Below are 25,306 nucleotides of genomic sequence, written 5' to 3' on the forward strand. Positions count from 1 at the left end.
CTTGCTCGTGAAAGGTGGTTGTGATGGTGCTGATGGCTGTAATTATAAAGCTTCTCATTGAAGAATGAGCAATCAATTTGGTATTGCTGGAATACCAGCAATAGTGCAGAAGAAGTAGAGAGACAATGGAGCTAGTCATTCCTTAGCAGAAAAGTCAGGCTCAACAGATCTCTCCCTGTATGCCAGTTTCTTGGTATGAATCATTAAGTCCTAATAGATATAAGATACGAGTCTCATATTGCTGCCGCAGCAAATTACCACAAAGTGGCATAAAATAGACATAAAATAGACTGTCTAAGACAGTGTCTTCAATAAATGATGCTGGGAAAATTGGACAGCCACATGGAAAAGAATTTACCTGGACCATTCTTACACCATACACAAAGATAAATGCAAAATGGATGAAAGATCTAAATGTGAGACAGGAATCCATTAAAATCCTAGAGAACACAGGGAGCAACCTCTTTGACCTTGTACAAAGCAGCTTCTTGCAAGATACATCTCTAAAGGCAAGGGAAACAAAAGCAAAAATGAACTTTTGGGACTTCATCAAGATAAAAATCTTCTGCACAGCAAGGAAATAGTCAACAAAACTAAGAGGCAACCTATGGAATGGGAGAAGGTATTTGCAAATGACATATCAGATAAAGGGCTGGTATCTAAGATCTTAAAGAACTTCTCAAACTCCCCCCAAACCAAATAATCCAGTCAAGAAATGGGAAGACGTGAACAGACATTTCTCCAAAGACATACAAATGGCCAATGGACACATGAACAAAATGCTCCATATCCCTTGGCATCAGGGATCAAGACCACAGAGATACCACCTTACATCAGTCAGAATGGCTAAAATTAACAAGACAGGGAGCAACCAATGTTGGCGAGGATGAGGAGGAAGGGGAATCCTCTCACACCGTTGGTGGGAATGCAAGATGTTACAGCCACTTTGGAAAACAGTATGGAGGTTCTTTAGGAAGTTAAAAATAGAGCTACCCTACAGCCCAGCAATTGCACTACTAGGTATTTACGCCAAAGATACAGATGTAGTGAAAAGCAATGCCACATGAACCCTAATGTTTATAACAGCAATGTCTGCAATAGCCAAACTGTGGAAGGAGCCAAGATGTCCTTCAACAGATGAATGGATAAAGATGTGGTTCATATATAGAATGGAATATTACTCAGAATCAGAAAGGATGAATCCCTACCATTTACATCAACATGGATAGAACTGGAGGATGTTATGTTAAGTGAAATAAGTCAATCAGAGAAACACAATTATCATATGGTTTCACTTATATGTGGAACATAAGGAATAGTGCAGAAGAAAATAGGGGTGGGGGAACTGAATGGGAAGAAATCAGAGGGAGACAAACCATATGAGAATCTTGACTCTGGGAAAGAGAGTTGTGGAAAGGGAGGTGGGTGGGGGGAAGGGATAACTGGGTGATGGGCATTAAAGAGGGCACACGATATGAGGAGCACTGGGTGTTAGACTGAAATAATGAATCATTGAACATTATATCAAAAACTACTGACATACTATACCTTGGCTAATTGAATTTAAATTTAAAAAATAGCAGATATCTTAAAATTTGGGAAGTCAGAACTGAAACCAGTCTCACTAAACCAGAGGTGTAGGCACAGCTGCAGACTCAACTTAGAGGTTCTAGACTGGGGATTAAATCCACTTTCTCAACCTCTCCAGCTACTATAGGCTGCCCTTGACTTTGGCTCATGGCCCTTCTAAAATCAGTGATGGCTAGTTAAGCCTTTCTTACATTGCATCACTCTGGAACTAACTCTTCTGCCTCCCTTATCCATGTTTAAAGACCCTTATGACCCTTATGATTATACTGGTCCTGCTGGGATAATCTGATTTTTTGGTTGACTGATTACCAATCTTAATTCCGTCTGCTGTCTTTGCCCCTTGATGTTTAACCATGGTATATTCACAGGTTCTAGGAGTTAGGATGTAGACTTTTGGGGGTGGTTACTGTACCTACTACAGAAGGGTATGAGAAGCAATCTCCACCTGCAAGGGACAGGTGTTCATGAAAGGAGTCCTGTGAATACAGTCTACAATTTTGGTGCTGCCCAACATAGGGGAATTAAGTGGTGGGCACTTGCACTGTGGCAAGGACTCCAAAGGCCCCAAGTGATTACTGGATATGGAGATTAAAGGAAATAGACTGAGAACCAGGTCTGTGGGGACTTTTGGTGGGGGGGATCATGGTGTTCTTGCTGCTTTCACTTTGACCTGTGAGTTGTTCCTGAGGTTTGTATAAGCTGCCAAGTTCTACCACTTGGCTACAACATGAGGTGCTTAGACTTGGTTTCTACCCCTTGTGTTTATTTTATTTTTTAAAGGTTTTATTTATTTATTTGACAGATAGAGCAGGAACACAAGCAGGAGGAATGGGAAAGGGAGAAGCAGACTCCCCACAGAGCAGGGAGCCTGATGTGGGGCTTGATCCCAGGACCCTGGGGTCATGACCTGAGCAGAAGGCAGATGCTTAATGACTGAGCCACCCAGGTGCCCTACCCCTTGTGTTTAGATAAAACAATAGGGCTTGGGAATAGGTGCTTAAGTTCCTTCCCTGTGGCCTGACCATTGTTTCCCATTAGCTTTGTGTTCTTCAGCATTAATGTCCTTGTGGATTCTGCATGGTTTTTCCACTTGATACTTGTCTGTCTTTGACTTTCAATATTCAAATTGCCCCTCTGTTCAGCGGAGCTGCAATTAAAGCCCTAGGTATTCACTGGTATAATAGAGCTAATCAATGTCTGGGAATATCTTTCCTCAAAGCCCCTCCTTTATTATCTTTACTAACATGGTAATGGGGGGGTGGTAGAAGGAAGCTAAACTGCCTGGGTGATCGATGTGGACCCTAGAACCCATTTACTTTAATCCTTAAAAATTTTAAAGTGTAGGACATAATGACTTAGTACATAAGTACAGTCAAATGATCAGTCAAGCTAATAGAACTTCTTACATAAATATGCTTTATTTTGCAATGTGAGTACTTAATGCAGTGTTAGCAAATTTCTACTAATCAATACAGTATTAAAATGTAGTTGCCATGATGTACAATCTTTAGAATTTCTCATCTTACAGAACTGCAACTTAGTACTCCTTAGCCAACATTCCCCCATATCCCTTACCTGATGGCCCTTGGTAATCACTGTTCTGTTTTTACTGCACTTGGCCTCTTTAGATTCTAAATATAAGTGGGGAGATAATGAAGGCTTCTTCTTTTCCCTAACCCAGAACTTGTCTTGTAGTATCACTAATACCAAGGAATGAAGAACTGGCAGAACTATGGTTTTGACAAATCTTCATGGCAGGGAGTGCTTGTAAGCTGAACTAAAGACACTAATCTCCATGGAAGTGTCTGTTCTGATTGCTGTAGGAGGTTCTTTTGTACAGCATTATCACAAAAGATGGGGTTGGTCCATTGTTCTTATTGGAGTGTTGCACTGGAGATGATTGTATGGTACTGTTGAACCTCTTGTTTGGGTGACTTGCATGGAGAGATGGGTCATTAGTATTGTATATACATCTCAGGATATCCATACTCAGCTATTAAAAAAAATGATGTAAGACATAACTTGTCTTTCCTCTTCAAAGTTTGTTAGTAATTACTCCATGGTTAATCATAGATTTGGGATCCATCTTTTTGAAGCATCCTCCAGTCTGTTTCCCTGTTTAGTTGTTAAAAATGGCTTATGATCATCTTTTTTCCAGACAGCAGGAAGAGAACAAAAAGTGGTGAGTCTATAGCTTCCTAAAGGCATGGGCTGACATTTGGACTTAATTTTTGTTAACATCCCATTGCCCAGTTTCTAGACATGTGGTCACAACTAGCTGAAAGCTTGGTCATACAGTCTTAGCTGGGGAGTTGTAGGTAGACCTATATATGCGGGACTCAGTTACTAAAAGGAAGAACCTATTGGCTGACCAGTAGTAGGTTGCACCACTCTATATTTAAAGAAGGCCTCCCAGATTTGGAACGAATATATTCTGTAATGAGATAGTTCACTTTCTCAGATTTCCTCCGCCTGTGGGCTGATCACGTCAAACCCTTCTAAGGTTACATAGCTGGCTTAGAGCTAAGTCTGACTTTGAGTGTAGTGGTTAGAAACTTGTTACTGCCAGGTTCAAGTGGAACATGAGTATATGGGCCTATGGAGTGGAGTACCTGTCACATTAGTGTTTGTACAGATCCTGGCCCTTGAGCTGATGCCACGTTTGGTACTTCACTGGCATTCAGGTAAAGCAATAGTGTATGGCTTGGCTGCTTGGCCTGGATGAGGCATAGTAGTAAAAGCATCTGAATTCTGTTTTTCTTTGAGTATAAAGATGTAAAGAGCAAGCTTGGGCACAAGGTTATTCAGGCAGTCCTGGTGAGGAGGGAGGAAGTACAGGAAATCACTCTTACTTTCTACTACAGGCCTTCAGACAGCTCTGGAGTCCATGGCATGGGTTTTGTACTTGGATGCATGAATCTTAGGCAGTATGTTATTTGGAAGTGCAGCTATGCTTGTGACTGTCCCTTTTGGGTCAGGTGTCCGGGATCAGTTGAAGCAAAGTATGGCTGATAGCACTAGTAGCTTAACCTGTTCTTCTAATCTGGGGCTTTATGGGCAGACATTCCAAAGCTGATCTTAGAGTGGAAGAGGAAGGAGTATCTTGTGCCTTGTGCTGGTCTAGTCCTCACTAGAGCCCACTACCATTGGTCTCTACATAGTTGTGGCACTTGTGATTCCTTTGCCTTGAAGAAATAGTTAACAGTAGGAGCAGGGATATATGTGCCCTACGAGAAGAGTTGGATCCTACCACTTTGAGCCTAGGCCTTTGAAATTAGGTTCGGAACTTCAATACTATTCATTATTGGTTGGCTAACCAATTTTTTTTGTCTGCCTTCAACAGACTGAAAACTATATTAAGTGTAGCTTTTAAGAAGAATTGAGAAAGAATTACTGAGACACAACCATAAGTCTACTGGAGGGCTTCTGGGAAAGATATTTCTTAGTTGATTAAAAATCAAAAAGGAACAAAAACCTTTTCTATATTTGTGCTTGCAATGTCTGTGTGCTAGCTGGAGCTCATTACATTTTGTGCCTGAATTGAAATTATGCTGGCAAGTCACCATTCAAAAGATGATGAAGTTGATGGAAAAAAGTCTGGGTCTGTGAAGACACCATTGAGCAGAACTATCTACACTTGTCTGTCTCCAAATTTGCTGTATGTGGAAAATTATCTTTGAGCTCTTAAAGCCAAAGTGGTATTCTCTGTAAAACCAAATGTGTAACTTAACTGAAAGCATTGTGGTTGAAACAAAGTCTGTCTTAAACTTTCCCTTACTTCTACTGAAAAAGCTTCTGTAAAGTCCAGAAGGAGAAAGAGGAACAAGGTCAAGTCCTCTGCTTTAATGCCATAACACAGCTTTTGTAATGGCTAAGACTAGTCACTTACATATGAGCGGCAAAAAACAGACATAAAGGCTTAGCATGCCTAAATCTATCCTATGCTAAAGTAGACAAAAATGTTATACCCTTTTTCTACCTAAAATTACCTCCTCTCTTTACCACCAGTTAAATGTCAGTAACTTGAATCGCCTTAGGGTTAATTCTATTTTCAGGTAAAATCAGGTAATTAAGATTTCATTCCTGCTTAGTTAGGGTTCTATAAAAATGCAGACCCTAGAAAAGAATCTTGGAGGAAGTAACTTATGGAGGTGTTATGAGGAAACAGTGAGTTAGGGCAGTGAGGCAGGGATAGCATGTATACCAGTGATTACTTAATAATCACTTAATAAGTGGTTACTTATTAGTGAGTAAGTAACCCCTGTGGTAACTTGGGCCAGTTCTGCCCAGAACCTTCTGGTGGGATAGTTGTGAGGAATGATCTTTTGAAGACTGCCAAAGGGCAGGATGCTCACTCTTGCTCCTCACCGGCTGAGGGTTCTTCCTGGGGGACTCACTCCCAGAACTCCTGGCAAACAGGGTCCTGTGGCAGAAGAACTTGGGCAGAGAGACACAGGAAGCCATTGGCCTGTGGTGACTTTGGGTCACCTGCATAAATCAGCAAGAAGAGTTGGGTTATCTACTCAGTTTACCTCTTAAACATTTGGATCCAATTTTGCCTCATATTGAACTTACTTGTCTTGTTACCATTTTGAATCAACCTTAAGGAAACTTAAGTGTGACAATCTACTTTACCACACCATAACAGGTCCTTAAACTCTAATAAATACACATTCTTTATCTATTCTGGATTCCCCTCTGCTTCTACCAGTAGTTTGGATCAGGATGCTTAAGCAGTATGTTGCCCAGAATGAGAGGTCTAGATATCTGATCACCTGTTGTTATGAGGTCATCAATGCTACAGTAACTATATTCCACTCATAGTGGCATTAAGGTACTCAATTTCAGAAGCCTAGCCATAACACCCAACTGTGTAGTAGAAGTCTATTTTTTCATGATGCATGGGGTCATTGATTCCCTAACCTATCAGTAACTCTTCCCTTTGCCTATTGACCTACTGGCATGAGGTGCCTAGCATGACCAATTGTTGGTTTAGGTCCTCTGTAAGGCATTCTATATCGTCCTGGTGGAAGATTTCCTTTCCTGAGGGTCAGAAACTCTAATCTGCAGGCCTGAATTCGTGGGAAAATGAGGCATCCAACTCCAGGTGGGTCTTAGGGTGTAATGGCCACAGGAGCCATATTACTTCCCACTGGTTATAGATATTGTAGCTCCTAGGGACAAAATACTACATTGTTATATCTTCAACTAAGAGTGTAACTTTATGGGTAGGATATTGAGGCTATCTAAGGGTTGATTTGAATCTAGTGGAAACATAGCCAATTACCTTGAGTGACAAAAGCACTAAGACACTGGGTAACAGGCAGTTAACATGGGAAAGCTAGTAGTGAAGACTTCTGAGTTCATGTGGTTCTAGTCCAGTCATGCCTGAGGTTGTTTCTCAGCTTATCTAGTCTGAGGCTTATCTTGTCTGCACCATCTTGTCAAGTTGGCCATTATGTTCTTGAAGCCTTTCACCTTCAGGAAGTGGTTCTGTAGGAAATCACAAGGATGAACATATTTATGGTTTGCCAGAGCCCAGGGTATGTGGATCTAGAAGGGTGAGGGTCTGATGTTTGTCTACATATTCAGGGTGTGTCCCCATTCATTCTGGGAAGAGGATGCAATTGATACACAAATAACATCAGAATGTCTTTGGTGCCTTCATTAATTGTCTGGTCTGAGAGAAAGTGGTTTCAAATCTTAAGGCCACATCCTCATGGTCAAAACAGCCCAGTATAGGTTTGCTCAGATGCTGACTGATGAGGTGGGTGGCAGCATCACTGGAGTGGATGGAACTTACCCTGGAGTACATTAAAGTTTGTGGTGAGAGGCAGGTACTGCCTGTGAAAGATTTAGGTGGGTTAGGAGCTGGTCAGGAGCATGGAGTGTGTTGGGGTCTGCTTCTAAAAGCCTAGCCTAACATGAGAATTTGAGTGAGGACACACCACCAAGTAAAATTCCATAGGATAGTAGAGAGGTAGGATGGGCGAGAGGAGGCTAAGCAAAGGTGTGATACCGAGTAGGGTCCTAACAGATAAACAGGTCCATATGGCAGAAGACCTCTGAAAATAGTATAGTTCCTATCTCAGTTGTTGTAATCAAGGGAAAAAACAAAAGTATTTCTGCCACCTCACTCGTCTCTCTTGGACTAAAGCTTGTCCAAGACCAGTTTCAGGCCCTTAGGTTGGGTTATCTACTCATAGACCCTACCCTTAGGCCCTCTTCAGATGGCTCCTTTCCCTGCCCTACCATCCTCCAACAAAGACATAAGTGCTGGCTGTTGGCAGTCAAATCAGCAGGAACCATAATGCCTAAGACTAGGAGATGCCCTAGGCAGGCGTGGGCTGAGCCCTGGCAGCCTCTGGAGCTAGAAAGGGAATGCTTAGGTTGTTCATTCCAAACATTACTAAATCAAGAAGTAGATCACCAAAACTGGAAGTGCCATGAGTTGTCACAGATTTAAAATGAGACTGAATAAATTTTGTTTAGGCTCCCCACAAAAGAACATGAGGTTTGTGTAAGCAATAAGGAAGTATTCTCAGGAGAACTCCATGAAGGTGTGGGAAGACAGAATATAGGGGTTGGTAGGGAAACCAAAGAAGAATGATTTCTGGCAAAATCCTGAGTACTATATCATCCATATGGATCACAGGGGAGCACTAGACTACAAATTAGACAGTTAGTTGGACCTTAAATATCATATCTGACAGTCATGAAGTTAAAATGCCTTTATTTGGTAGAGTTAGGAGAGTGTGAAGCCTTAGACACACCTGTATCTTTGGATGTAAAGGCAAAACAGATCCAATAATCCAAGGATGGTATTCTAGAACAGAGGCAGGAGCTGGCCCTGGAAGTCACATGATAGCCAGAGTTGAGGAGATAGAGAAATAGTAAAAAGGACCTTGAGGGGATATGAGCCTGGCCTCAACATGATTCATTAATGATTGTGTGGTTATAGGAGGAAAAGGACAAAGAATAGGTGGGAAATAAGGCCTAAAGATCTTGCATTTATTCCTTCACATACTTTTCTACATGCTATCCTAGAGATGTGACCCCTTATTCTCTGTATGCTTGCCTCTGGGCTTAATTGTAAGAAGAAAACTCAAAGTAGCTTTGTGAAGTCCTTTGCTCCATTCTTAAATTGAATCCGGCATCTTCTGGAATGCTCCAAAGTTTAAACCAGTGGCAGGGCAAGAAGTTGCCAGAGGGATCCCTTTGTCAGGAGGCCACCTGGAGGCTGAGGTAGGTCATTATGGAGAAGTAGGCAGTGGACTAATATAGAAACATGGCTTCTTGTTTTTTTTTTCTTTTTTCTTTTCTTTTTGCTATGTACTGTATATCTTAGCATTGCTTCCTGGCAGGGATAAGAGTTTCCATATTGGTATCTCACCAGTTATTTTGGTTGTTGTGGAGGTTGTTATCTAATTGTTGGAGTAGTATTCTGAGACCTATTAACAATATCTTGCTGACTCACTCATGAAAGTTCTTTGTTTTAGAAAATCTTTGGGTCATATTTTTTTTTTCCTTTAAATTTATTTTATTATGTTAGTCACCATACAATACATCATTAGTTTTTGATGTAGTGTTCCATGATTCATTGTTTGCGTATAACACCCAGTGCTCCATGCAATATGTGTCCTCCTTAATACCCATCACTGGGCTAACCCATCCCTCCACCCCCTCCCCTCTAAAACCCTCAGTTTGTTTCTCGGAGTCCATAGTCTCTCATGGATCGTCTCCCCCTCCCATTCCCCCCCTTCATTTTTCCCTTCCTTCTCCTAATGTCCTCCATGCTATCTCTTAAGTTCCACAAATAAATGAAACCATATGATAATTGTCTTTCTCTGCTTGACTTATTTCACTTAGCATAATCTCCTCCAGTTCCATCCATGTCGATGCAAATGTTGGGTATTCATCCTTTCTGATGGCTGAGTCATATTCCATTGTATATATGGACCACATCTTCTTTATCCATTCATCTGTTGAAGGGCATCTCGGCTCCTTCCGCAGTTTGGCTATTGTGGACATTGCTGCTATAAACATTGGGGTTCATGCAGCATTTCTTTTCACTACATCTGTATCTTTGGGGTAAACACCCAGTAGAACAATTGCTGGGTCATAACGTAGCTCTATTTTTAACATTTTGAGGAAACTCCACACTGGTTTCCAAAGTGGCTGTTTCAACTTGTATTCCCACCAAAAGTGTAAGAGGGTTCCCCTTTCTCCACAACCTCTCCAACATTTGTTTCTTGCCTTGTCAATGTTTGCCATTCCAACTGGTGTAAGGTGGTATCTCAATGCGGTTTTGATTTGAATTTCCCTGATGGCTAATGAATATTTTTTTCATGTGTCTGTTAGCCATTTGTATGTCTTTTGAGAAGTGCCTGTTCATGTCTTCTGCCCATTTTTTGACCTGATTATTTGTTTTTTGGGTGTTGAGTTTGAGAAGTTCTTTATAGATCTTGGAAATCAGCCCTTTGTAGTGTCATTTGCAAATACCTTCTCACAGTCTGTTGGTTGTCTTTTGGTTTTGTTGACTGTTTCCTTTGCTGTGCAGAAGCTTTTTATCTTGATGAAGTCCCAAAAGTTCATTTTTGCTTTTGTTTCACTTGACTTTAGAGATATATCTTGAAAGAAGTTGCTGTGGCCGATGTCAAAGAGGTTACTGCCTATGTTCTTCTCTAGGATTTTGATGGATTCCTGTCTCACATTGAGGTCTTTCATCCATTTTCAGTTTATCTTTGTGTATCATGTTAGAGAATGGTCCAGTCTCATTCTTCTGCATGTGGCTGCCCAGTTTTCCCAGCACCATTTATTGAAGAGACTATCTTTTTTCCATTAGATATTCTTCCCTGCTTTGTTGAAGGTTATTTGACCATAGAGTTGAGGGTCCATATCTGGGCTCTCTATTCTGTTCCATTGGTCTATATGTCTGTTTTTATGCCAGTATCATGCTGTCTTGGTGATCACAGCTTTGTAATATAGCTTGAAATCGGGCAATGTGGTGCCCCCACCTTTGTTTTTCTTTTTCAACATTTCCTTGGTGATTTGGGGTCTTTTCTGATTCCGTACAAATTTTAGGATTGTTTGTTCCAGCACTTTAAAAAATGCCATTGGTATTTTGTTCAGGATGGCATTGAAGGTATAGATTGCTCTGGGTAGCAAAGACATTTTAACAATGTTTATTCTTCCAATCCATGGGCATAGAATGTTTTTCCATCTTTTTGTGTCTTCAATTTCTTTCATGGGTGTTCTGTAGTTCCTAGAGTATAGATCCTTTACCTCTCTGGTTAGGTTTATTCTGAGGTATCTTATGGCTTTTGGTGCTATTGTAAATGGAATTGTTTCTCTAATTTTTTCTACAGCTGTATTGTTAGTGTATAAGAAAGCAACTGATTTCTGTGCATTGACTTTGTATCCTGCCACATAACTGAATTGCTGTATGAGTTCGAGTAATTTGGGGGTGTAGTCTTTTGGATTTTCCACATAAAGTATCATGTCATCTGCAAAGAGAGTTTTTGTTCCACTTTGAAGTTTAATTTGCCCATGCATTGGTCATTATGAGTAGGTTGTTTCCTGGAAATATTGATGCTAATAGGCGGAACAAAGAGGACACTGATTCCTCCACATGGGGAACTTCCATGCAAAGGATTGCTAAAAGAAACAAAGTGAGTATAATGGACATAATAGTAAAAACATAATTTTTTTGGTATTTTGGTATATTGAAATTTTTTTAATGGTAGCCAGATGTGATGTTCCATGTTAAAAAACAAACAAACAAAACTTCCAGGTTTCTTTTTCCAGGTAAATAAGACTTAGGTAATGTGTTGATGAAATATGGGAGATGTACTGCATAGTCATAAGGTTAGGTGTCAGGCTTTTCATGAGCCTATGAATTGGGACTATGAACTTCACAGGTGTGTGTTTTTCTCCTCCTGTTGGTGGACAGATGGTTGGAATTGGGTATTTTCCTTCCAGACAAGGCTCTGATAATACCCCAGCATGTTAGGCTCTAGTGTACTAGTTTCCGTTGAAGGCAGACATTAAAACAGAGTCCTCTGGCCCATTTTAAATGATTCTTACTCCTTTGCCCCTGCCAGAAACAGAAGGGAATTTGTTCCCTATTTTCACTGTGGAACTTAGATTTACCTCCAGGAGCTCTTCTATCTTAAGGTGGGGGCAGTCCCTATGATTGAGGGCCATGAAGTTTTTAAATCTCAGACTTGTCTGCTCTGAACTTCCAGAAACTGGTAAAATACAGTTTAGGCTATCCTCCCTCTTGCTGGTTCCCTCTGAAGTTTCCAAAAGAAGTCTGTTCTTATAAGCCAGGACTCCCTGTATTCACTTATCTGTCTCTTCAGTCTAGGGGGCAGTTGTTTGCCCTATATTTCCCCCTCTTATAAATCCAGGCAGAGTAGATTTATTTATTTTTTGAGATTTCTACTTGTTAGGACAGAGTGACTTCCAAGCCCATACATGTGAAACTAGAAAGGGGAAGTCTCCTCTTTAGCCATTTTTTGAATACCAACTGCTCGCCCACTACAACTAAAACAGTCTGAGATCCGGGTCTTTGGAGGAAATGAAACCTGGCACAGAAAGAATGTAATAATGAGAGACAATGGTTACATTACCTTTAAACATGATTTTTACCTATTAAAGGCTAATCTGGGCACAGCAATGTCTGCTTTGACATAAAACTAAATGTTCCCACTGTTGAGGGACTGAATATGAGCAGAGTTGGTGGGAAAAGTGAAGGAGTTCAGGTTTGAAGGCACATCCATATTGTGTGTAAAATTTGTGAAAGTGTTACACAAAGTAAGGTGGTTCTTTCTCTGAAGTAGGTTAGAGAAACCCAGACATCATCATCACATGATAGTGTGGGCATGGGACATGGTTCTGCCTAGTAGTCAGGGAGAAGTTCTCCTTCCCTATTCTTGGTGATAATAGGGTCTGAAGCCTGTGCAACTCTAGGTTCTGACCTCAGAGGGTTCTGAGAAGATTTCTTGGTCCCAGCAAGGGGTGGGAGAATGGAGGAGTCCTTGCTATGAGCTATATCTGTTTGGCAGTTTCCTTTATTTCTGCCTGAGCTGCTGCTTGCCAACCATTGTGTGCAGTAGTGACCATTATTTCTACTACTGGGATCCTCTGGTTTGGATATAGATCTACAGATATTAGAGAAAGGCATGAAATGTAATTGTTAGCACCTCCATTGAACTAATGTCTCAAACTCATTCCAGGGGTTACTTCCATAATCCAGATGTTTCTTTACCCCAACATCTGAGTTACTGGGCTAGGTTGGCATGGATTGTATTTGGCATAAGGGAGAGACTTGGTGAGAATTTAGGACTGCAAGTCTCTATCAGAGTCAGGTACTTGAAGCTATAGGTTTGGGGGACATATATGGGATTTACTGACTGCTAGGGTCTTGAGCTAAGGTTAGGGTGAAACTGGTGATTCCTAGTGTGGATTCCTGGGAGAAGTCAGTGCCAAGACATAATTGGATGTATAAGAACTTGCTAAAGATAACACTGATGAGGTGGGGAAAAGAAGCCTCAAGAGGCAGGGGAGAACTTTCATACTGCAAGCAAGTAAGTAAGGAAGGAAGGAAGGTGGGTATAAGCATCAGACTTAAATGAAGTCATATAACAGGTTTGAGTAGACTGGCAGGAAATATTTTACTCAAAGCTCATTTGAAAGAGAGGACTTGCATCTTAGTAGAAATGGTCTTGCTTTAGTCTCCTTACCACAAGGCATGAGCTGGGCAGTTATTTTGACCACAGAATATCTGAGTGGGCTCTTAATTATTTCTGTTATGGGAGCTCTTTTGTGTGGACATGGATCTACAGATAATGGAACAGAGTACAAAATTTAAGAAGCCTAGAAAATGGGTAGGAGATCTCTGGGTCCCCAAAAGATGGTTTAAAATGCACTTATCTTGGAGGCAAGATAAGAATCCTCGGTTAGCTCTAGATCCCAGGGGGTTCTTGATCTCAGCTGCACTGGGAATTGATAAATTTTACCAGTTACCTGTATGCCTGGATTTAATGTGCCATGGGTTTCAACTCAAATCTTTGAAAAGTGGTCAACTGGTGCTCTGTGTATCTGGAATAGAAATGTGATACAATCATTGTTTTGCCCTGGCTATATTACAAAATCTGTTAATTGGTAGTCCTTTTGGGTAGGGATGGTCTCAAGTAGGAGAGTACCCATAATAACTATTGGAGTATACCCACAGTTTCATTAGCTGTCTAGGGAGCTGTTGATTGGGATGATTTTGTATGGGGGTGTTATACTTAAATAGTTTATAAAGCTAAACTTCATGTTTTTGAGTAAGTGTGCTAACATCAGATGGATAGCTATCACTTTTTTTCTCCTTGCTTTTAATTAGGAAGGTCAACTTGACAGATCTCAAGGGGTAATAACTAATCTCAAAGCTATACCTGGGATTTTTCAGAGGGGCAATTCCTCAGTAGAAGTTGTGAACTCAAAGCTAGTCATCCTACTCTGGGCTTAAGTCTTACAGAAAAGACTTAACAGATTATTCAACATTTATTACCACATTTTCAGCCAAACATACCCCCTGACTTTCTTCTAAGGAATCATTTCTCAGTTTCCCTCTATCCCTGGTCATTTTCAGTCATAGATCAGACTTACTCTCACCAGGATATTCCATTTCCCTACCCACATGCCCATGAGTATGGTGACTAGTTCAGGGATGGCATGCTTTCAGCCATTAAAACACAAGGAGATAGTGTTGAAAAGGAGCAGCTTAGTTTCAAGAAGAATGTATGGAAAAAATATGACAAAGGTAACAAGGTAGAATACTTAGTATCATAAAGGGGGAACTTGGAATTTCCCAGTCTTAAACCAATCTCTTAAACCAATCTTCCCCTCTTAAACCAATCTCACTTACACAAAACTAAATTTAGACTTGTCAGTTGTGCCACTGTATTTCTATCTTAAGATTTTATTTATTTGGGGGGAGGGAAGAGAAAGAGAGAGAGCAAGCACCAGCCAGGGGAGGGGCAGAGAAGCAGACTCCCCACTGAGCAGGGAGCCCGACCTGGAACTCAATCCCTGGATGCTGGGATCATGACCTGAGCCAAAGGCAGACCCTTAACTGACTGAGCCACCCAGGCACCCTGTATTTCTATCTCCAAACAATTATAGTTTGGATTTACCATCATTTGCAATCAAAAGAATCTTAAGTTACAACCCAATGGAATATTACTGAAATGTGGATATTAAACTGTTTTTGCTTCATTTGCAATATTAAAACCAACTTGCTTGTTAATCTGGGGAGTTAGATAGTAGGGTGACTAAAAAGGCTTTCAGACTGCATAATTAAAAATGGTGTTGGAGTAGGAAGGAGTATACTAAAGGGAGTTGGAAAGGTTATGCCAAGGCCAATACAAAATGGAAATGAGTCCATATCTATATGGCTATCCTGCTTATAATTGAGTTTACCAGCATGCATGCTACTTTTATAAAGGAAAGGTGGTGCTTTCAAGTAGTATGTCATGAGTAATGTAAGTAAAGTTAGGAAATTACTACCACTTTGGGGTCTTGTGTCTAGAAATGATTAAAGTTTGCAAGGAAGGAAGACACTTAAAGTGAAATGGAAACTGCATATGTCAAAAAAAAAAAAAGGATTAACATAGTGTAATGGTGAAAAACACTAGCCCTTGTGCTCACATTGGTAATAGTCACCCAGGTTTCCATCAACCTGGATCCAGTGAGCATCCAATCCAAAGGAACCTTACTGGTGAGTTTGGGTGCCTCTAGCCACTTATTTTGGATACTTAGTGATCAACCTCTTGGGGCAGGATGAGGACATTGTGGCCCACAGGTAGATAATTATGCCTAGGAAAGCCATAAGTTGATCTAGGTCAATAGCAGAAATGGCATAATGCAGAACATAAAACTAGAACAGGAAAAATCCAAAATAAGTAGGCATGAGCAAATGTGAGGTAAAAAATTGACAAAGAGTGAAATAATAGGTTTGGAAGGGGTAAGAACTGATTTTTGGAAAATAGGATCCACATACCTCAACCATCACAGCAATGTGGGGTAAAATCAATATCTACAGGGTTAATTAACTCAGGAGCTACACCTAAACCCTTCATGTGCTTTAGATGGCTTAAATCTTTGTTCTGAAGGAAATGGCCTTGTAGATATCTAACAGGCTTCTTTCCATAACTGAGTGAATATAGTGCTTTAGTCTTTAATTGTGACCCAAAACTTTTGTTGTGGTTGTAGATGGTGGTGGTAGGACTGCTTTTGCTTCATCCCAAAGGTTTTGGGCTTTCGTTTTCATTTGCTTCCATATATTTGTTTAAATTCTTCTTTAATTTCCTGGTTAACACACTCATTTTTAGTGGATATTTAATCTCCATGTATTTGAGGTCTTTACAAATTTTTTCTTTCAAGTTTCAATGCATTGTGGTCTGAAAATATGCATGGAATAATCTCAATCTTGTACTGGTTGAGACCTGATTTGTGACTCAGTATGTGATCTATTCTGGAGGATGTTCCATGTGCACTCAAGAAGAATGTGTATTCTGCTTTGGGATGAAATGTTCTGAACATACCTGTTAAGTTCATCTGGTCCAGTGTGTCATTCAAAGCCATTGTTTCCTTGTTGATTTTCTGCTTAGATGATCTGTCCACTGCTGTAAGTGGGGTGCTACAACTGTATTATCAATGAGTTCCTTTATGTTTGTTACTGTTTCATATATTTGGGTAGCTCCCAAGTTGGGGGCATAAATATTTACAATGTTTAGATCTTCCTGACGGATAGACCCCTTTATTATGGTATAGTGCCCTTCTTCATCTCTTGTTACAGTCCTTAGTTTAAAATCTAGTTTGTCCGATATAAGGATGGCTACTCTGGCTTTCTTTTGATGATCATTTGAATGATAGATGGTTCTCCATCCCCTCACTGTCAATCTGCAGATGGGTCTTCATGTCTAAAATGAATCTCTTGTAGGCAGCCTATAGATGGGTCTTGTTTTTGTTTTTTTTTTTTAAAGATTTTATTTACTTATTTGAGAGAGAGAGAGCATGAGAGGGGAGAGGGTCAGGGGGAGAAGCAGACTCCCCGCTGAGCAGAGAGTCCAATGTGGGACTCGATCCCGGGACTCTGGGATCATGACCTGAGCCAAAGGCAGTCGCTTAAACAACTGAACCAGGTGCGCCCCCCCTTTTTTAAATCCATTCTGATACCCTATGTCTTTTGATTGGAGCATTTAGTCCATTTATATTCAGAGTGATTATTGATATGAATTTAGTGCCATTTCATTACTTAAGTCATTTTAAGAGCTTTTCTGTTCCTTTCTAGTCTTTTTAAAATTTTTTACTTAAATTCAATTTAATTAACATATACTGTATTAGTTTGAGGTAGAATTCAGTGATTTATCAGTTGCATACAACACCTAGTGCTCATTACTTCAAGTGCCCTCCTTAATGCCCATCAATTGCCCCATCCCCCCACCCATCTCCCCTCCAGCAACCCTTAGTTTGTTCCCTATAGTTAAGAGACTGTTATGGTTTGCCTCCCTGTTTTCCTTATTTTATTTTTTCTTCCCTTCCTCTGTTTGTTTGTTTTTCTTAAATTCCACATATGAGTGAAATCATATGGTATTTGTCTTTCTCTGACTTATTTCACTTAGTATAATATCTTCTGGTTCCATCCATGTCATTACAAATGGCAAGGTTTCATCCTTTTAATGGCTGAGTAATAATCCATTTTTAGCTTCATCCATTCATCCATCGATGGACATCTGGGCTTTTTCCATAGTTTGGCTATTGTGGACATTGCTGCTGTAAACATTGGGGTGCAGTTGCCCCCTTGAATTACTGTACCATTTGGGTAAATACTGTACCATTTGGATAAATACCTAATTGCTGGGTCATAGAGTAACTCTATTTTTTAACCTTTTGAGGAACCTCCATACTGTTTTCCAGAGTGGTTGCACCAGCTTGCATTCCCACCAACAGTGTAAGAAGGTTCCCCTTTCTCCACATCCTCACCAACATCTGTTTCCTGAATTGTTCATTTTAGTCATACTGAATGGTGTGAGGGGGTATCTCATTGTGGTTTTGATTTGTATTTCCCTGATGCCGAGTGATGTGGAACATTTTTTCATGTGTTTATTGGCCATTTATATTTCTTTGGAGAAATGACTGTTCATGTCTTCAGCCCATTTGATTGGATTATTTGTTCTTTGGGTGCAGAGTTTGATAAGTTCTTTATAGATATTTGGATACTAGCCCTTTATTTTTTTGAAAGTATGAATAGGGAAATAATTTATTCTGCATACTTATATTATAACTTGTACTTTTGCTGAATATCCTTATTCTTTTTTAAATTTTATTTTATTATGTAAGTTGCCATACAATACATCATTAGTTTTTGATGTAGTGATCCACAATTCATTGTTTTCATATAACACCAAGTGCTCCATGCAGTATGTGCCCTCCTTAATACCCATCACTGGGATAACTCATCCCCCCACCCCCCTCCCCTCTAAAACCCTCAGTTTGTTTCTCAGAGTCCATAGTGTACCCTGGTTTCTCTCTCCCTCCGATTTCCCCCCTTCATTTTCCCCTCCTCCTAATGTCCTCCATGCTATTCCTTAATCTGTGATGTCATTTGCAAATATCTTCTCTTATTCTGTAGGTTCCTTTAGTTTTGTTGGCTGTTTCCTTTGCTGTGCAGAAGCTTTTTATCTTGAAGTCCCAATAGTTCATTTTTTTAAAAATTTATTTTATTATGTTATGTTAGTCACCATACAATGGTCCGATAGTTTATTTTTGCTTTTGTTTCCCTTGCCTTTGGAGATGTGTCTAGCAAGAAGTTGCTGCCTGTGTTCTCTAGGATTTTGATGAATTCCTATCTCATATTAGGTGTTTCATCCATTTTGAGTCTATTTTTGTGTATTGTGTAAGGAAATGGTCCAGTTTCATTCTTCATGTGGCTGTCCAAAATTCCCAACACTATTTGTGTAAGAGATGGTCTTTTTTTTTTCCCCATTGGATACTCTTTCCTGATTTGTCCATAGAGTTGAGGGTCCATTTCTGGGTTCTCTATTCTATTCTTTTTTTTTTTTTTCAAAGATCTTATTTATTTGACAGAGACACAGCGAGAGAGGGAACACAATCAAGGGGAGTGGGAGAGGGAGAAGCAGGTTTCCCGCAAAGCAGGGAGCCCGATATGGGGCTCAATCCCAGGACCCTAAGATCACGACCTGAGCCGAAAGCAGCTGCTTAGTGACTGAGCCACCCAGGCACCCCTCTATTCTATTCTGTTCCATTGATCTATGTGTCTATTTTTGTGCCTGTACCATGCTGTCTTGATGGTTACAATTTTGTAATACAGTTTGAAGTCTGGAATTGTGATGTCTCCAGCTTTGGTCATCTTTTTCAACATTTCTTTGGCTATTCAAGGTCTTTTGTGGTTCCATACAAATCTTAGGATTATTTGTTCCAACTCTGTTAATGGTATTTTGATAGGTGTATAGATTGCTTTGGGCAGTACATTTTCACAATATTCTTCCAATCCATGAGCATGGAATATTTTTCCATTTCTTTGTGTCTTCCTCAATTTCTTTCATAAGTATTCTATAGTTTTTAGAGTACAGATCCTTTACCTCTTTGGTTAGGTTTATTCCTAGGTATCTTATGGTTTTGGGTGCAATTATAAATGGGATCAATTTCTTAATTTCTTCTGCCTCATTGTTAGTGTATAGAAATGCAACTGATTTCTGTGCATTGATTTTTATATCCTGTCACTTTGCTGAATTCCTGTATCAGTTCTAGCAGTTTTGGAGTGGAGTCTTTTGGTTTTTCAACACAGAGTATCATGTTCTCTGTGAAGAGTGAAAGTTTGACTTCTTCGCCAATTCAGATGTCTTTTATTTCTTTTTGTTGTCTGATTGTTCAGGCTAGGACTTCTAGTCCTATGTTGAACAATAGTGGGGAGAGTGGACATCCCTTTTGTGTTCCTGATATTAGGGGCAAAGCTCTGTTTTTCCCTGTTGAGGATGATATTTACATATTTGCTGTGGGTTTTTTTGTTTGCTTTTTTTTTTTTTTTTGTATATGGCTTTTATGATACTGAGGCATGTTCCTCTCTCCCTTCATGGCAGAAAGTTTTGATCAAGACAGCATGCTGTATTTTGTCAAATCTTTTTCTGCATCTATTGAGAGGACCATATGGTTCTTGTCCTTTTATTAATGTGGTATATCACATTGATTTGTGGATGTTGAATTACCCTTGCAACTCAGGAATACATACAACTTGGTCGTGGTGATTAATCCATTTAATGTACTGTTGGATCCTATTGGCTAGTGTCATGGTGAGAATTTTTGCATCCCTGTTCATCAGGGATATTGGTCTGTAATTCTCTTTTTGATGGGGTCTTTGTTTGGTTTGTGGTCAAGATAATGCTGGACTCATAGAATGAGTTTGGGAGTTTTCCTTCCATTTCTATTTTTTGAAACAGCTTCAGAAGATTAGATATTAGTTCCTTAAATGTTTGGTAGAATTCCCTTGGGAAGCCACCCATTCCTGGACTACTCTTGTGTGTTGGGAGATTTCTTGATTACTGCTCCAAGGTCCTTGCTGGTTATGGGTTTGTTCAGGTTTTCTATCTCTTCCTGTTTCAGTTTTGGTAGTTTATACATTTCTAGGAATGTACCCATTTCTTCCAGATTGCCTAATTTGTTGGCATATAGTTGGTCATGATATGTTCTTATAATTGCTTGTATTTCTGTGGTGTTGGTTGTGATCTCTCCTCTTTCATTCATGATTTTATTAATTTGAGTCCTTTCTATTTTTTTTCTAAATTTATTTGTTAGAGGAGAGTGTGTGCACAAGCAGGGGGAGTGGCAGGCAGAGGGAGAGGCAGGCCCCCCACTGAGCAAGGAGCCCAATGTGGGACTCAATCCCAGGACCCTGGGATCATGACCTGAGCTGAAGGCAGATGCTTAACCGACTGAGCCACCCAGGCACCCCCATTCTCTTTTCTTTTTGACCAGTCTGGCCAGGAGCTTATCAATCTTATTAATTCTTTCAAAGAACCAGCTCCTAGTTTTTTTTTATCTGTTCTAACTGTTCTTTCAGTTTCTATTTCATTGATTTCTGCTCTAATCTTTATTCTCTTCTCCTGCTGGGTTTAGGCTTTATTTGTTGTTTTTCCAGCTCCTTTAGGTATAAGGTTAGGTAATGTTTTTGAGACTTTCCTTGTTTCTTGAGAAAGGTTTGTATTGCCATGTACATCCCTCTTAGGACTGCCTTTGCTGCATTCCAAAGGTTGTGAACTGTTTTCATTTTAATTTGCTTCCATGTATTTTTTTTAAAATTCTTCAATTTCCCAGTTCGCCCATTCATTCTTTAATAAGATGCTGTTTAACCTCCATGTATTTGTGGTCCTTCCAAATTTTTTCTTGTAGTTGACTTCAAGTTTGAAGCATTGTGATTTGAAAATATGTATGGAATAATTTCAATCTTTTTGTATTAGTGAAGACCTGATTTGTGACTCAGTATGTCATCTATTCTGGAGGATGTTTCATTTGCACTTGGGAAGAATGTGTACTCTGTTCCTTTAAGATGAAATGCTCTGAATATATCTGTTAAGTCCATCTGGTCCAGTGTCATTCAAAGTGAGTGTTTCCTTTGATCATCTGCTTAGATGATCAGTCCATTGCTGTAAGTGGGGTGTTAAAATCCTGTACTATTGTAATATCAATGTGTACCTTTTAATTTTGTTAACTGGTTTATAAACTTGGCTGCTCCCAAGTTAGGGGCATTACATACATACAACTGTTAGATCTTCTAGTTGGATAGACCCTTTTATTATGACATAGTGTCCTTCTTCAACTCTTATTACAGTCTTGCATTTAAAATCTAGTTTGTCTGATATAAGGACGGCTACACCGGCTTTCTTTTAGTGTCCATTGGCATAATAGTTCTCCACCCCCTCACTTTCAATCTGGAGGTGCCTTTGGGTCTAAAATGAGTCTCTTGTAAGCCAAGAGATATATATCAATGGGTCTTGTTTTTTCTATGCATTCTGATACTCTGTCTTTTGATGGGAGCTCTTAATATATTTATGTTCAGAGTAATGATTGAAAGATAGGATTTTAGTACCATTATATTACCTGTGAAGTCACTGTTCCTACAGATTGTCTCTGTTCCTTTCTTGTCTTTGAGTGAAGAGGGCTCAAAAGTAACGAAGAATACCCTTTAATTCATGCAGGGCTGGTTTAGTTCACAAATTTCTTTATTTTTTGTTTGTCCTGGAAACTCTTTATCTGTCCTATTCTGAATGATAGCCTTGCTGAATAAATTACTCCTGGTTATATATTTTTCTCATTTAGTACCCTGAATATATCACGCCAGCCCTTTCTGGCCTGCCAGGTCTCTGTGGACAGGTCTGCTGCCAGCCTTATGTTTCTACCCTTGTAGGTTAAGGACCTTTTGTCCCAAGCTCCTTTCAGGATTTTCTCTTTATCTTTGAAATTTGCAAGTTTCATTTTTGTATGTCGAGGTATTGACTTATTTTTTTGAGGTGGGGTTCTCTGTGTTTCCTTACCCAGATCACGGAAGTTATTATCTATAATTTGTTCAAATAAACCTTCAATCCCTCTCTCCTGTTCATCTTCTGGGACCCTTATTATCTGGATATTATTTCATGTTATGGAATCATTGAGTTCTCAAAGTCTGCCTTCATGATCTAGTAGTTGTCTATCTTTTCAGCTTCCTTATTTTTGATCATTTTGTCTTCTGTGTCACTCTCTTCTGCCTTTTTTATCCTTGCTATTAAAGCCTCCATTTGTGACTGCATCTCAGTAATAGCATTTTTAATTTGGCCTGATGAGATTTTAGTTTTTATTCCTATGGTAAGGGTTGTTCTCTAGTGTCCTCTATGCTTTGTTTCAAGTCCAGCTAGTGTCTTTATAATCATCGTTTTAAATTCTAGTTCAGATATTTCACTTATATCTATATTGATTTAAATCCTTGGTGCTCAGCATTACCTCCTGTTCTTTCCATTCAGAAAAGAAAGAAAAAACCCCAGCAAGAACAGCTGTAAAAAAAACTTCAGGAAGTGTTCGTGTATGCTGTGTACACTCTGCTGTTGTGTTTTGGCTACTCTTTCCCACTGGTTCTTCATCTACAGAGTTCCTTCTTGCTTGTAATGGACAGTGTTTGGACCTTTACGTAGATGTGCTTTGATTTGTTTGTCAAGATAAGCCTATAAAGGAAAAGAAAAAAATAAAAATAAAAACAATACACAAAACCTGATCCAAGGCAATAGAAAAAGAAAAGGAACACAAATGCAAACAGAGAATCAACTCTAAGCCTGATTCTAAAAAATAAGAAAGAAGGAAGAAAGAGTAGGGGAAGAAGAAAAGAGAAAAGTAAGAAACCTGATCTGAAAAATAAGCAGGAAAAAAATGAACCAACCAATGAACAAAAGATTATAAACCTGATCCAAAAAAGAGAAAAAAAATATATAAAATAAAGGATAAGGAATAAAAAATTATAAATAGAAAAAAATTTCTAAAAATTAAGAGGAAAAAAAGCCTGGTCCTATTTCCCACTGGAAGCTGTTGAGTTTTCTTTAATGAGTGGACTTGGTATATTGGGGGGGGAAGGGGAGCCTGTGTTGGTCTTCCAAAGGAGAGGCCTGCTTTGCTGGCTCACAAGGTGACTTGCTCTTGTAAAGATGCCCCTGCCTGCCAGGTGTGGGTATGTGTGTGTGGGGGGTGTAGGGGGTGGGCAGGGTTTAGTGTAGGGGGCTCCAGCCTCCACTGGAGGTGCTGTGTTTTTCTCTGAAGTCTGACTGCTCGTGGGTGGGAGGAGGAAAGGTGGTTGGTGGAGGAAGAATATGGTGTCACCCCACCCTCTTGTCCCTGGAGAGTACAACTCCTAGCCACCACTGTTCAGGAGGCCCTCTTAGAAAAGCAAACAATTTCCTGTGCCCCAGCTCTTGTCAGTTCCTTGTCCTTAACCTGTCTGTGCCCTGGCTGTAGGCACACCCAGAGCCACAGATCTGTATTTTATTTCTGGCCAGTGGCTGAGATTCAAAACTCCAAGTTTTAAAAGGCCTTCTAAGGAGCAGGCCCACTCCTGACCCCCAGAGGAGGGGCTCTGGGCATGCTCAGCACCATCCTTACTTGGAAAAGCAGTCATACAGTGCACATGCAGAGGCTAGAGTTCATTGCAATGCTCCCCGAAAAGCTGGAACCAGGTTATTGGCCCTCCGCACTCAACTCAGTCCCTTACTCTTTTCTGTCCCAGAAAAGCTGTCTCTGTGGCTTGAATCTATTGAGGCCAACAGCAAAAAGTGGCAGCCAGGTTATCTGCAATTTGCTCCTCTCTCTTTGCTTAGTTTTGCAGAAATGCAGCCATTTGGTGCCGCACACACACAGAGGCTTAAGCCTATTGTGGCTCACAGGGAAAAGTTGAGGTTTTCTGCCCTCTGCATGTACCTCTGAATCTGCTGATGAGCACTGCTCAATGGCTCCCAGCTGGACTTTTGTTCTTGGAGAGGCAAAGTAAGTTCTTCCAAATGCCCTTTGTGAAGGGGAGCCACCTCTCCCTGTACAATGCAGGGGATCTCCTCAATAAGCCACTGTGGCTTATTGTGTGGTCCCTGCCTTCGGGGTGCTCTCCTACTTTTTCCCTCTCCCCGACTTTGCTCTGGGAAAAGGGTTCTCTCCACTTTGTGGCCTTGGGGCTTTCATCTTCCACAGTTCATGGCTCTGAACCTCACATCTGCCACATTCTCTCCCTCCAACTGTGCAGATTGTTTCCTTAATCCTTCGGTCATCTTCCTAATTCAGAAGAGTTGAATGTTGATCTCTCTGTATTCAAAGGATGAGGCAAGTTCAGGGTCCCCCTACTACTCTGCCATCTTAACTCCACCCCTTGATTCCTGTTCTTTTTTAGTGTTGTGGTCTTTCCTTCCCACTCAGTCTCCTTTAATATTTCTTGCAGTGGTGGTTTAGTGGTCACAAACTCCTGTAGTTTTGGTCTGTGAAACTCTTTATCACTCTTTCTATCCTGAATGATAGTCTTGCTGGATAAAATGTTCTTGGCTGCATTTTCTCCCTTTAGCATGTTGAATATATCCTGCCACTCTCTTCTGGCCTGCCAAGTTTCTGTGGAAAGATCTGCTCACTTTGTCTTCTCTTGTAAGGGTTTTTCCCTTTTCCCTTGCTGCTTTCATGATTTTTTCCTTATCTTTCTATTTTGCAAATTTAACGATGGTAGGTCTTGGTGTTGGCCTGCTTTTGTTGATTTTGATGGGGGTTCTCTGTGCCTCCAGATTTGGATGTCTGTTTCCTTCTGAGATTAAGGAAGTTTTCAGTTAAAATTTCCTCAAATCCTCTGCCTCTTTTTCCCTCTTCTGGGACTCTTATGATACAAATGTTATGCTTTATGGAGTTGCTGAGTTCTCTAAATCTACATTTGTGATCCAATATTTTTCTCTTCAGCTTCATTATTTTCCATAATTTTTTACATATCCTTCACTTATTCATTCCTGCTTCTTCCATCCTTCTGGTCATTACATCCAATTGGTTTTGAATCTCAGTTATTGCATTTCTCATTTTGGCCTAATTTTTAGGTCCTTTATCTGTAGTAAGGGACTCCCTGGTATCTTCTATGCCTTACTCAAGCCAAGCCTAGTGTCCTTATGATTAT

The 25,306-nt window shown here is 40.1% G+C and overlaps 1 long non-coding RNA gene across 1 annotated transcript in view; it reads right to left on the minus strand.

Moving 5' to 3' along the window:
- Window positions 1-3,038: 3,038 nt before the first annotated feature.
- The window catches only part of LOC141372621 (uncharacterized), a 28,992-nt gene continuing 6,724 nt past the window's right edge, over window positions 3,039-25,306 (minus strand). Inside the window, exons 2-5 of the long non-coding RNA XR_012377950.1 lie at window positions 13,621-13,695; window positions 6,878-7,083; window positions 5,959-6,078; window positions 3,039-3,583 (exon numbers count right to left, since the gene is read on the minus strand). This is a non-coding gene — a long non-coding RNA (uncharacterized lncRNA). The remainder of the gene's footprint in view (window positions 3,584-5,958; window positions 6,079-6,877; window positions 7,084-13,620; window positions 13,696-25,306) is intronic.

This window comes from Callorhinus ursinus, unplaced genomic scaffold (assembly GCF_003265705.2).
Source record: "Callorhinus ursinus isolate GAN/ISIS: 27379988/994484 unplaced genomic scaffold, GSC_fseal_2.0 scaffold4, whole genome shotgun sequence".
Taxonomy (NCBI): domain Eukaryota; kingdom Metazoa; phylum Chordata; class Mammalia; order Carnivora; family Otariidae; genus Callorhinus; species Callorhinus ursinus.